The sequence below is a fragment of the Olea europaea genome, chromosome 15, assembly GCF_002742605.1.
Source record: "Olea europaea var. sylvestris chromosome 15, O_europaea_v1, whole genome shotgun sequence".
In the NCBI taxonomy this organism is placed as follows: Eukaryota; Viridiplantae; Streptophyta; class Magnoliopsida; order Lamiales; family Oleaceae; genus Olea; species Olea europaea.
In genome coordinates, this window is record NC_036251.1 from 5,251,082 (window position 1) to 5,263,584 (window position 12,503).

General features: G+C 31.1%; 1 long non-coding RNA gene across 1 annotated transcript; it reads left to right on the top strand.

Annotated features, from left to right (window-relative positions):
- Window positions 1-312: 312 nt before the first annotated feature.
- Window positions 313-2,133, top strand: LOC111410945. The gene is made up of 3 exons (XR_002705790.1): window positions 313-389; window positions 1,239-1,313; window positions 2,094-2,133. It is a non-coding gene; the product is annotated as an uncharacterized LOC111410945 (long non-coding RNA).
- Window positions 2,134-12,503: the final 10,370 nt, after the last annotated feature.

The window sequence follows — 12,503 nt, forward strand, 5'->3', positions numbered from 1 at the left end:
CTCCTACTTACCTTGTGAAAACTTGTCAATCTAACATTTAATTCCTTCAGCCTTAAGACTTCCAGCACATCTCCTAAATCATTATCACTTTACATTTGATAGATATACATCTTATAAGACACATATGCCTCCATATAAGGTAAGGGAAAGGTCAAAGTTTACTGCATGAATCCACCTCTTGCTTGGACAGCTCATGCTTTGATGATACTTGTCTTTTAATTACACTTTCCTTCATCCTTAAGCATCATTCATGACTCCAACCCTTGAGGCTATTTATATATCTCTTGGATAAGAAATTTAAACCTCCAAATATATCCCCAAGTGAAAGGGAGAGCAAAGGAAGCAAAGAGAGATAGAAAAGTAAGAAGCTAGGATTGCAGTTTTTAAAGGTTAGTTTAAGTCACGGTTTTGAAGTTTTTCTTTAGTCCTTTTGGGTGTTTTTTAATATTTTAAAACTCTAAACTTACTTAAGGTTAATTAGAATGGTATTTGATGATTTTATGATGGCAAAAGGGGGGTAATCAAGTACAAGAACCTGAAAGAAACCAACAGGAATAGACATGTGTTGATTGATGAATTTGGATGGTTTAAACTTTGATTTTTTTATTATACTTAAGATATAACTTGTATCTGTGTAAATGAATGTTTTTACACGATATTTATAAGGATATAAATGGCCTTCTAATAGCCTGAAATCTGATTGGTGACATGCTAATAAAATAGAAATCGAAAACAGTCACAACAAAAACTGTCTAATTTTAGTGTTGTGGAAATGGACTATTTTGAGGCTGAGAACACTTTACTTGTCACGACTTTAGAGCATTATTACCTTCACATACATGTTATAGAAATGTGGTAAAAAGTTTGGAGTCATTGGATATAGACAAGGGGGTGAAAAGGGATTGGAAAAATAATTGGACGGTAAGGGAAATCTGAAAACAGGTTCTGTCCAATTTTGTGTTCAATATGATTTCAGCCTTTACATGTACATTAATCATCTCTTGGGCCTAGAAAATAGATTCTAAGGGTACTAGGTTTTCAACAACAATTGGATGACGTTGACGTTCATAATTTGACTTGAGAAATAGTGAGATTTATGGGATAAGTTTGTAATGTCATCGGTAACTTGAAATGATGATTCCGTCTAAATTATTTTGGTGAGAATGGATGTATTTTGGGGTTTTGTGCATTAAGATTATTAAATTGAGGATTCTCTTTAATATTAAATGGTAATACAGGTGATTTCTCCAACTTTGAGTGAAAAAGGATATTGATCTAATCTCCATAGAAGCTTGCACACACAAAGGTGAAAGGTAAGTGAAAATCCATTTGCAACTACGATGCAATAACCTAGTATATGTGACATAGTAATGTTGAAATATCTACATAACCTCGATAAGAGGCTTATAGCACATCATATGGTGGTTACGATCATTGAGTATGAGGTTGCATAACCTATTGACATCGATTTTCATTAAATACGTCATTTGTGAGCATTTTCATATGTATGCACGACATGTGACATGGTTTAAAATCCTGCATGCAAAACATGATTTCAAAGTGAGTTTCATTATAAATGTTTTATTGACCACTATTAGGGCACCGAGGCATGTGAGGCATGCGTATGTGATATGTTTGGCATTGCGGGTGTTACTTCCTGGGTGATTGCAAAGGTAGCTAGGGGATGGGCCTTTGGTGGTCACGGAAGGACGGACCACTTGACTGTGCCCTTGTGATATTATAATTATTGGCGCTGTCGGGTGGGAGACTTCTTGGGTGATCATAGGGGTAGTCAGGGGATGGGCCTCTAGTGGTCACGAGAGGATGGTCCACCCGTCGGTGTTGATTTCATATTGGCCATTTGATTATTGATATTGATATTATGTAGAGCTCTATCCGGTGCATAGTAGGTGGATCAAGGGCCCAATGAAATGAAAGATTTCAAGTGAAATGATTTCTAGTTGACTTTGATGAATATTGAAATATGATACTTTTTATCGTGATATTTAAAGTAAATAACATGGTGTCATATGTCATTATTACTCATGTTCAGGACATGCATAATTTTCCTTACTAAGCATTGGCTTTTGTAGTTCTTGCATTGTAGGTGAATATGGAACTACATAGAGAGCATGGCTAGCTGTGGAGCTCCTACAGGATTCCAGAGTTCGATGTACATGGATGACGACCTGTAGGATTATTTTGTAGGCTACTATCTATTGGGTTATATTTTGGAATCCCATATAGTGTACTTTTGAAATGACCTGTAGACATGTTTATAAGCTTAGAATATATATGTTGGATTATGGCGATATGGTTTTAAGTTTCGATATGTTATATGATCGTGTCACAGGTGATTATATATATATATATATATGTAAAATTCTATATCTAGGTTGTGTATAGATATCCATGTTAATTGGGGGCATGACAATGGTACCATCCTTTTTCTTATGAAACAACACTGGTGCTCTCTACGAAGAGACATTGTGTCGAATAAACCTATTATCTACCAATTCTTGAATCTAGACTTTTAATTCTTCTAACTCTTTTGGTACCATTCGATACGGTGATTTAGATACTAGCATTGCTCTTGAGTTTAGACATGCACGCCACCAGTTTAAGAACGAATTTTTGAAAGAAAAGTGCATAACTCCATTTACAACCTAAAACCCCTAACTTAACTTAAGAAAGTTTATATTGGTATTACAAAGAAAACCAATTTATATTCTTCTTATTACTTATTTTATTTACCAATCTATAGATCTTCTGCATCCCCTCTCAATCTTCCTCCGGATCCTCTTCGAGGTCTTTCTCTACCGCTTCCTCGATGATCCTTACTGGTTGATTTGCCCTATTAATCCTTAATAGTTGAGTTACCTCATCATCTATCATCACTCCTAAATCTAAACTGGAATGTAAGATTACTTATCCTAGGTAGGTTTTCCAATACTCTATAAGAGCATTACAAAAATATACATATTCAATGTCGTGAGGATTCCCTGATGGAATTACTAATCCCATTTCTTTTGATAAAAACTTATGAATACTCTATTCACGAGGTGCTAATTTATCTAAGAGATGTTGAATCGCTTGTTAATTACTAATTTGATAGCCTGTATTCTTAGCTGCCACCTAACGCTCATGAACACTTTGCACATGATCCTCTAAATATAGGGAATCATCAACTTCAAAATTCAAATACGCCCTAATTGCCATTTATAAGGTACTGATTAGATTACTGCTTCTTCTTCTTGACGATTGGATACATATATTTTTTCACAATTAACAACAAATTTCGTGACATTACATCACCAAGATCTTTCATTTCAAAATTCTTTCATAGAAATTTCTTAATTTCGTGCAATAAGCCTATGTCATTGCAAATAAGCAGTATGTCTACTCCTACTAAACGTGTGATATGCACAATCATCAACTACATTTATCTTAAACCAAACGAGATGATTACTTGATGAAATTTGTGATACCATTGACAAGAAGCATGCTTAAGCGCATAGATAGATTTCGTTAATTTGCAAACCATTTACTTTAAGTCTTCTGACACAAAGTTTTTCGGTTACAACATAAATATCGTCTTATCATCACCATTGAGAAATGTTGTCTTTATATCCATATGATGTAGCTCAAGATTAAAATGTGCCACAAGTGCTATTATAACCCTAAAAAGAGTCTTTCGTTACAACTGGATAGAAAGCCCTCGTTTGAGCCCCATTATTTCTCATTACATTAAATTAAAATTTTCTCTCTCCTACTTTTAACCACACAATCTTCAATAAAATAATATTACACGTAAATAAAAAAATTTTCAACCATTCATTTTTAAAAAAAAACACTATTCATCTCATTATAATCTACAAATTATTTGGCTCAAACGGCCTCAAAGTCTCTTTGTAATCGATGCCTTTCCTTTGAGTAAAGCCCTTTGCAACAAGATAAGCCTTATATATGTCCACGTTACCTTTCTAATCACTTTTGGATTTAAGTATCTACTTACAACCGACGGGATTTTGTACCTTCAGGCAACGGGACAAGTTCTTAAATGTAATTATCTTTCATTGATTTAATTTCCTCATTCATGGCATCAATCCACTTTTGAGAATTATCATTTTGCATTGCATGAAGAAAGTTGATTGGATATTCTTCCATCGATCCAATGTCATCCTTTTGTTCTTGGAAAATATTATAAAGTCATCCATAATTGTAGTTTTCCTTTCTTTAGTGGACCTCCTTAATAACATTTGTTCTTGATGTTGTTGAGTTTGTTCTTCTGGAATAATTTCTTGATAATTTATAAATTGTCTTGGAATATTGTTTTAATCTAAAGCAAGAATTTGTCCCTGATCCAGATCATAGTCAATTGCAACATAAGGAATATTTATATATTCCTCCTCTAAGACAAATTCACTAACCTTATCTCCCCCTCAAACTCTACATCATGAAATAATCGAGCATTTCCCGATTCAAAAATTGACTTTGTAGTGAGATCATAAAATTTACCTCTCGGTGTATCAAGTGAAATAACAATTGACAGTCCTTGAATCCATTTTTTTTCTCATTATGCCTATACGGCCTTGCCTTTGCTGGACAATTCCAAATGTGCAAATGCTTCAAGCAAGGCTTATTGCTTGTCCAAAGTTCATAAGGGATTTTGATAGTTGCTTTACTTGGAACTCAATTAAGAATACAAGCTACAGTTTTTAATGATTATCTCTATAGAGATGCCAATAAGGTGGAACGACTAATCATGTTCCTTATCATGTCTTTAAGTGTTTTATTTTGTCTTTCAGCAACACCATTCATACTGGGAGAACCATGGTGTAATGTAGGATGAATCCACATTCCTTTAGGAATTTAGCAAAAGGCTCTGGACGTTATTTTTTTGATCCATCATATTTGACATAATATTCACTACCACGGTTAGATCTATAGTGTTTTATTTTTTTGTCGAGTTGGTTTTCTACTTCAGCCTTATAAGCCTTGAACATGTCCAGTAATTGAAATTTCTCATGAATGAGATATGGGTAACCATAGCAAGAATAATCATCAATGAACGTAATAAATAATCGTTGACCATTCCAAAAAGTTGAAGAGAATGGCCTATAGATATCCGTATGAATTAGTTCTAAGACGTCCGAAATTCTATTGGCATCTTCTCTCGTTATATTTGTTTGTTTCCCTTTAATACAATTTACGCAAACACTTAAGTTTGAAAAATCAAGGGATTAATAATTCCTCCTAACTTAAGCTTTTCAATTCTCTTTCGAAAAATGTAACCAAAACGCTTGTGCCACAATGAAGCAAATTCTCATTTGTTAATTTATGTTTAATGCTTTGTGAATTCACGAAATCGAATTAAGCAAGTACAGATTATCATATCCGGATAAATAACTAGTACCCACAAGATTTCAATCAAGAAAAATACTAAATTTACTATTTTCAAATGAACAAGAATAACTGAATTTATCTAAAATTGAAATAGAAATCGAATCCCGTCTAAAAGATGATACCATAAAAGTCTCTTTCAAATCCAAATAAAAAGCAATATTTAAGAATAATCTAAAAGTTCATATAGCCTCAACTTCAACTGATTTGTCATCGCCCTACATAGATGAAGCTTTCAGTATCATTTGGCTTTCGACTGTTCAGGTAACCCTGCATAGGCATTGATATTAGTAGTGGCACCAGAATCAATTTATCGAGTATGTTTAGATATCGAAATTAAATTAACCTCAAAACAAAACAAAGCGAGAAATGTACCCTTCTTTGCATGCCAAACTTGGTATTTGATACAATCTCTTTTCAAGTGTCCTAAAATTCCATAAAGTAGCAGCCAGATGATTTATCATTTTTAGGCTTTTGTTATTTCTTTTGAGACAGATTGGGTGTAGCTTCCTTATTTTTTTTCTTGAACTTGTCCTTAGAAATACTTGCCAAGTGAGTACTTTCTGTTTTGTCTTGCTTTAACATTTATTCTTCTTATAGACAGTATGAAATGACCTTACTAAGAGTTCATTTCTCCTTTTGATAGTTTTAACTGATCTTAAATTGATTAAATTGTGTAGGAAGAGAAATCAAAACCAAATGCATGAGCAAATCATCAGAAAGCTCAATCTTTAGTGCATTTAGTTTTGAAGCAATATGAGATATCTGCATGATGTACTCCAAAATGTTTCTTTTACTTTTATATTCTAGTGAAACCAAGTTTACCAAAAGCATACTGGTTTTGGCCTTATCGATTTTGGCAAAGCATTTTTCAACTTCATCAAGAAATTCCTTGGCATAATTACTTTATCGGACATAGCATCCCTCGATGATTCTGGAATACCACACTTCATGATCATAAAACTGCTAAGGTTTGAACAATCTTACTTATTAAAGTCCCTTTTCATTAGCGAAACTTTTATTTGTAAATGCAGTGGGTTGTTCAATCCTTAATGCAAGGTCTAAGAACATACAGCCAAGAACAATCTGAACATTTTCTTTCCAATCCTTAAAGTTGGTTCCATTTGACATAGGAATGAGTTAATGTTGGCAGATATTGTAGAAGCAGAAGAGCTAACTGAATAGAGAATAAAACCAAAGAAATGTGTTCACATTAGAATTCGTATCAAATAATTAATTAATTCAAGTAATGATAAACTCCATCACAAGAGATCAAACACAACATTGATATTTAGTTTTTGGACAGAAATACCAACTTGTAAGTGGTACTCTTGGTGCACTAATCAAATATTGACGGTAAACTATGTCAAACAATAAACCTATCCTTGGACTAATTTGTTATTCACATAAAAAATTACTATTATCACGTATTTATTACCACATGTGCGCATGTAATTCGGTTAAACATTTACATTTCTTTCGGTCGATGAATATCTACATGAATTACAAATACACAACCTTCCTAATATTTCAAATAAATTAATATAGATGATAAGTGTGTTTTTGTAAATTTATTAGATACTTCAACAAACTAATTATTTATTAAATTGAGCGAGTTTCTATTCACGATTGTTTAATTATGATTTTGTAGGTCAAAACCCCCAAGAGGAAATAGAATAAAGCAAAAGGAAGTGAAAATGGACCAAAAACATACAAAATTGTGAAGTTGGGGACCAAATTGCACAAGGACAAAAAGTTTGAGGACCAGAGTTTGCAAATTTTGAAGAAAAGACAAAATTGAAAGATCAAAACGTACAAGATCAAGTTTGAGGGACTTGACATGCAATATTACTTGAGGACCATAGCTACAAAATTGTTATTGGAATGCTTTTAATGGAGTCCTCAATTTTGTTTTAAAGAAAAGACATTGGAACGTTTTAATTTATTTCCAAAACTTGGGGAACTTGAATGCAATTTCTCTATGCTTTTAAAAACCTAAACGAACAGCTTTAGGGAGAATCTTTTCCCTCTTCCCTTTTCTTTTCATTCTTTTTCCTTTCTTTTTATTTTCTTTATTTTCTCCTTTTGTTTTCTAATTTTTTCTTGGTATTTTGGAGAACAACCAAGAGCACAAGGGAATAAATTCAAAGAAAAGGTGGAGAAATATTTGAGGAAAGTCAAGACCAAGCTCAAAAAAGAATTTTATCTATAACGTTGTATTTTCTTAATTGTTTTTCCATACTTGTAATGTATTGTTATAAATATTCTCATTTTTATCATTTGTATAAAATAGACTAGTTATTTATGTTGGGATTTATGGTTGAAGTTTAACCTAACTTTAACTAATTTCAATGTTTGCTACTTAATATTAAAATTACTTGTATTTATGTGTGTTTTACTATTGTTGTTATTGCATTTTCATTCATATGACCAATAGATAATTATAAAAGACAAAATTGAAAGATCAAAACGTACAAGATCAAGTTTGAGGGACTTGACATGCAATATTACTTGAGGACCATAGCTTCAAAATTGTTATTGGAATGCTTTTAATGGAGTCCTCAATTTTGTTTTAAAGAAAAGACCTTGGAACGTTTTAATTTATTTCCAAAACTTGGGGAACTTGAATGCAATTTCTTTATACTTTTAAAAACCTAAACGAACAGCTTTAGGGAGAATCTTTTCCCTCTTCCCTTTTCTTTTCATTCTTTTTCCTTTCTTTTTATTTTCTTTATTTTCTCCTTTTGTTTTCTAATTTTTTCTTGGTATTTTGGAGAACAACCAAGAGCACAAGGGAATAAATTCAAAGAAAAGGTGGAGAAATATTTGAGGAAAGTCAAGACCAAGCTCAAAAAAGAATTTTATCTATAACGTTGTATTTTCTTAATTGTTTTTCCATACTTGTAATGTATTGTTATAAATATTCTCATTTTTATCATTTGTATAAAATAGACTAGTTATTTATGTTGGGATTTATGGTTGAAGTTTAACCTAACTTTAACTAATTTCAATGTTTGCTACTTAATATTAAAATTACTTGTATTTATGTGTGTTTTACTATTGTTGTTATTGCATTTTCATTCATATGACCAATAGATAATTATGTTTTGTAATTTGTACATCGTTTGAGAGAAAATCATGTATTTTTAAACCAAAGAGTAAAAACTTTAGGTTCTTGTAGGGGATAAAGATAGAGATATACCTCTGACACTAGGTGATCCATTAAGATATTTTCATAAAAAATTAATGCAATCATTTTCTTTTAATGAACATAGAGATATAGTATGTCAAATCAATCGATTGGGGTTAATGCTCGAAAGATGTAATTAATTAAAATTGAAATTTTGGTCTAACATCGTAATTGAGTAATTTGTTAATTGCCTTGTGGAGAATTAAGGGTAAATAGTACAAAATATTCTTATCTTTCAATTTCATTGTGCAAAACATTCATACCTTTCATTTCTTAACATTTTCACCTTCCTTGTGCGAAATGTCCATTTCATCTATTTTCCCCGATAAAAAGACGATTTTATCCTCCTATTCTAGGGTTGGCAATGGTTTGGTTTGGTCAAAATCATTACCGAACCACCAATTTTTTGGTCATACCATAACCACGTAAGTCGATTCGGTTCAGTACGATTCATATCTCTGTTCGGCATGGTTCAACACGTTAATAATGACGAAAATAAATTATTTTTTATAGGTCCAACCGTGAAATTAAAAAAAAAACAATTTATGAAAAAAAGAATGAAAACAAAAACATAATACTAAGTCAATGTAGCGAACAACATCCCAAATGAAAATGCAAACAATGTTCCGATTCAATATCTACATAAAATATGTACCCTAATATCAATATCACAATCAAAAAAATGAAAACTGTTCATGAAATACATTTAAATGAGAAAGAATTTTGGCAGCCAAAGATCTTGCATTACTTGTTCCTCTTTGAGTGATATCTACTAATGAAATTTGAGCAGAATTCCCATATTTTTGTTTAAATTCAACAATTTTAAAAATTCTAAGTAAAACCTCCAGAGATTTTTCCTATAATATGGTGCAATGTGAATTTAACAACTTAATAACTTGCTCGTATCCTTGCAATTTTCATTGATTATTCTCAAACTCAAAGTGCATATCATCGAGTTTCTCCAACAATAAAACTTAATATCTCTTGGCAAACTAAGTCCATTAAATTCATATTTTATGTGGAGAAGAAAAAACCACATTTCATCAAATACTTAAACTCGACAAAAAGAAAAATAGATATAGATTACCGAAACATCAATTAGCAAATGGGAAGAGGAAGAAAAATACCTTCCTATTTGGGGATGCGATGGCGAGCAAGAAAGGATGCGATGAAGTTGATTCCAATTTTCTTTGTGGTAGGGTTAGTACTTAGTGGGTAAGTAGTAATTGGATTATGTTACTTAATGGGTTGGTATTGGGCCATAAATTTTGTGCTAGACAAATTATAACAGAAAGAATAATGGAAAGGCCAATTGCCTAATTTTTTTTAAACGGATAATCGGTTCGAAGTAGGGCGATGGTGCAAATACCATACCCACCCCGCCCGAACCGGGTCACTAAAATTAAATACCATATCCGCCTCATTGTACCATCAGTTCAATATTTTTCGTCTCATTCGATTCGATTAACCGTGGTTTTCGATTTTGACAATTCGAATTATCATCCCTATCATATTCAAATAAAACAAAGGGAAAATAATTAATTGCAAAAAAGTCCCAAATTTTCAAAAAATTACAAATTAAACACAAATATATAGTTAAAAATCATAAGTATAAAAACAAAAATCATTCACCTTCTTACTCTTATCAATTCATCAATTTTCCAAAAATATCAACATTCTTAAATCATTCCTTGAAGACGGACACAATTATAGTCAATTCCACTTCTACAGCTGTCACATCGGCTTCTCCAGCCATGGAGAGGGGAGACTATGAAGCCACTTATAGCGTCTATAGCTATAGTAGTTATTCTAAAGCTTATTTCAGTGCCGGACGGAGTATCGCGCCTCACATGGTATTTGTTGGCTATTTTTTTGGGTACCATAGTTGGAATAATTACTATAGACGCTGGGAGCTGTGGTATTGATGGGGGCTTGGCTCATGTGTTCTGACCAAAACCCTCACTTTTGTTGTCTTTTTAGCTTTTCGCGATGCATTCCTTAGTTGATTGCTTCGGCCTTCTTTTTTGCACGTGGGTTTATTAAGACCAGATTAGGAAACAGAATTGCGTATCAATTTGTTATTTGGACTTTGGCATTAGGTTACAATTTGGTTTTCAGTAAAGCCCTTTTGGCTCCAGCCATTCACTCGATTTTCGCCATGGCTGGAGGGATTTTTTTGGCAATTGGTGAAGTCACTGTGTGTGGAGGAAGAAGATTAATGATTTTTGTTTTTTTAGTTTTGAATTTTAATTATATATTTGTGATTAATTTATAATTTTTTGAAAGTTTGAGACTATTGTTGCAATTAGTTCTTTTCTTTTCCTTTGGTTTCATTTGAATAGAAATGTAAAATCGTCTTTTTATTGGAAAAATAGATGAAAATGATCTTTTGCGCAATGTAAGGTGAAAATGTCAAAGATGAAAGGTATTGACATTTTGCACAATGACATCAAATGATAGGAAAATTTTGTGCTATTTATCTGAGAAATTAATTAGGTGACGATTAAATGAAATTATGAATCCCTACTATGTTTTCTTTCGAAAATTTTCAAGTGTTTATTTTTTATTTTTATTTTGTAAAATTTTAGTTAAATTTTCCTTATTTTCATATCTTAATTTTAATTGTATGTGTTTCTTTTTATTGTTAGAATTAAACTAATTAAAGTTGTAATACTCGTGAATTAACCACAGTCCCAAATTGACTAAATAGATTTCTTTCCGAAGGGTTGACAAAACCGAGCAAAACATTGTTTTATATTTTAATAATATAAACAGTCAAATCAGTTTTATTCCAATACATCCACGAATATTATTCATATATTTATCATTAATTTAAATATTTTATAGACAATACCCAATCAAGCTTAAAAACATGTTTGGTCAACATTATAAGTAATTAAAAGTCAGTTTTCATTTTAAAAGTGTTTAAATCATTACCCCTGTTTGATGGTCATTATTATAAAAAAAATGATTTTTTGAATAGTGATTTTTGGAGAATGTGTGGTTAAAAAGTATGGAAAATTTGAATTTACATGTAATATTTTATTGTGAGAACGTGTGCTTAAAATGAATATGAAATTAAAGAATTTTGTTTTGAAGAATGACAAACATGAGTTTATTTAGCCTTTAAATTAATGATAAATATATGAATAATATTTGAACTATTAATTGATAAAAACATTTATCATTGATTTTTATCAATTTATAATTTAAATATTTTATAGACAATACCCAATCAAGCTTAAAAACATGTTTGGTCAACATTATAAGTAATTAAAAGTCAGTTTTCATTTTAAAAGTGTTTAAATCATTACCCCTGTTTGATGGAAAAGATTTTGAGTTTATGTGTAAATATTTATCATTGATTTTTATCAATTTATAATTTAAATATTTTATAGACAATACCCAATCAAGCTTAAAAACATGTTTGGTCAACATTATAAGTAATTAAAAGTCAGTTTTCATTTTAAAAGTGTTTAAATCATTACCCCTGTTTGATGGTCATTATTATAAAAAAAATGATTTTTTGAATAGTGATTTTTGGAGAATGTGTGGTTAAAAAGTATGGAAAAATTGAATTTACATGTAATATTTTATTGTGAGAACGTGTGCTTAAAATGAATATGAAATTAAAGAATTTTGTTTTGAAGAATGACAAACATGAGTTTATTTAGCCTTTATTTGATGGCCATTATTGTTGTAAAATGATGTTTTGAATAATAATTTTTTTAGAGAATGTGATTAAAAAATAGAAAAGATTTTGAGTTTATGTGTAAATATTTATCATTGATTTTTATCAATTAATAGTTCAAATTTTAATGGGTAGAATAGTACTTTTTTTAAGAATGAATAGTTGAAAAAGAAAGAAAAATTTTCAATTTACATGTAATATTATTTTATGAAAAATTGT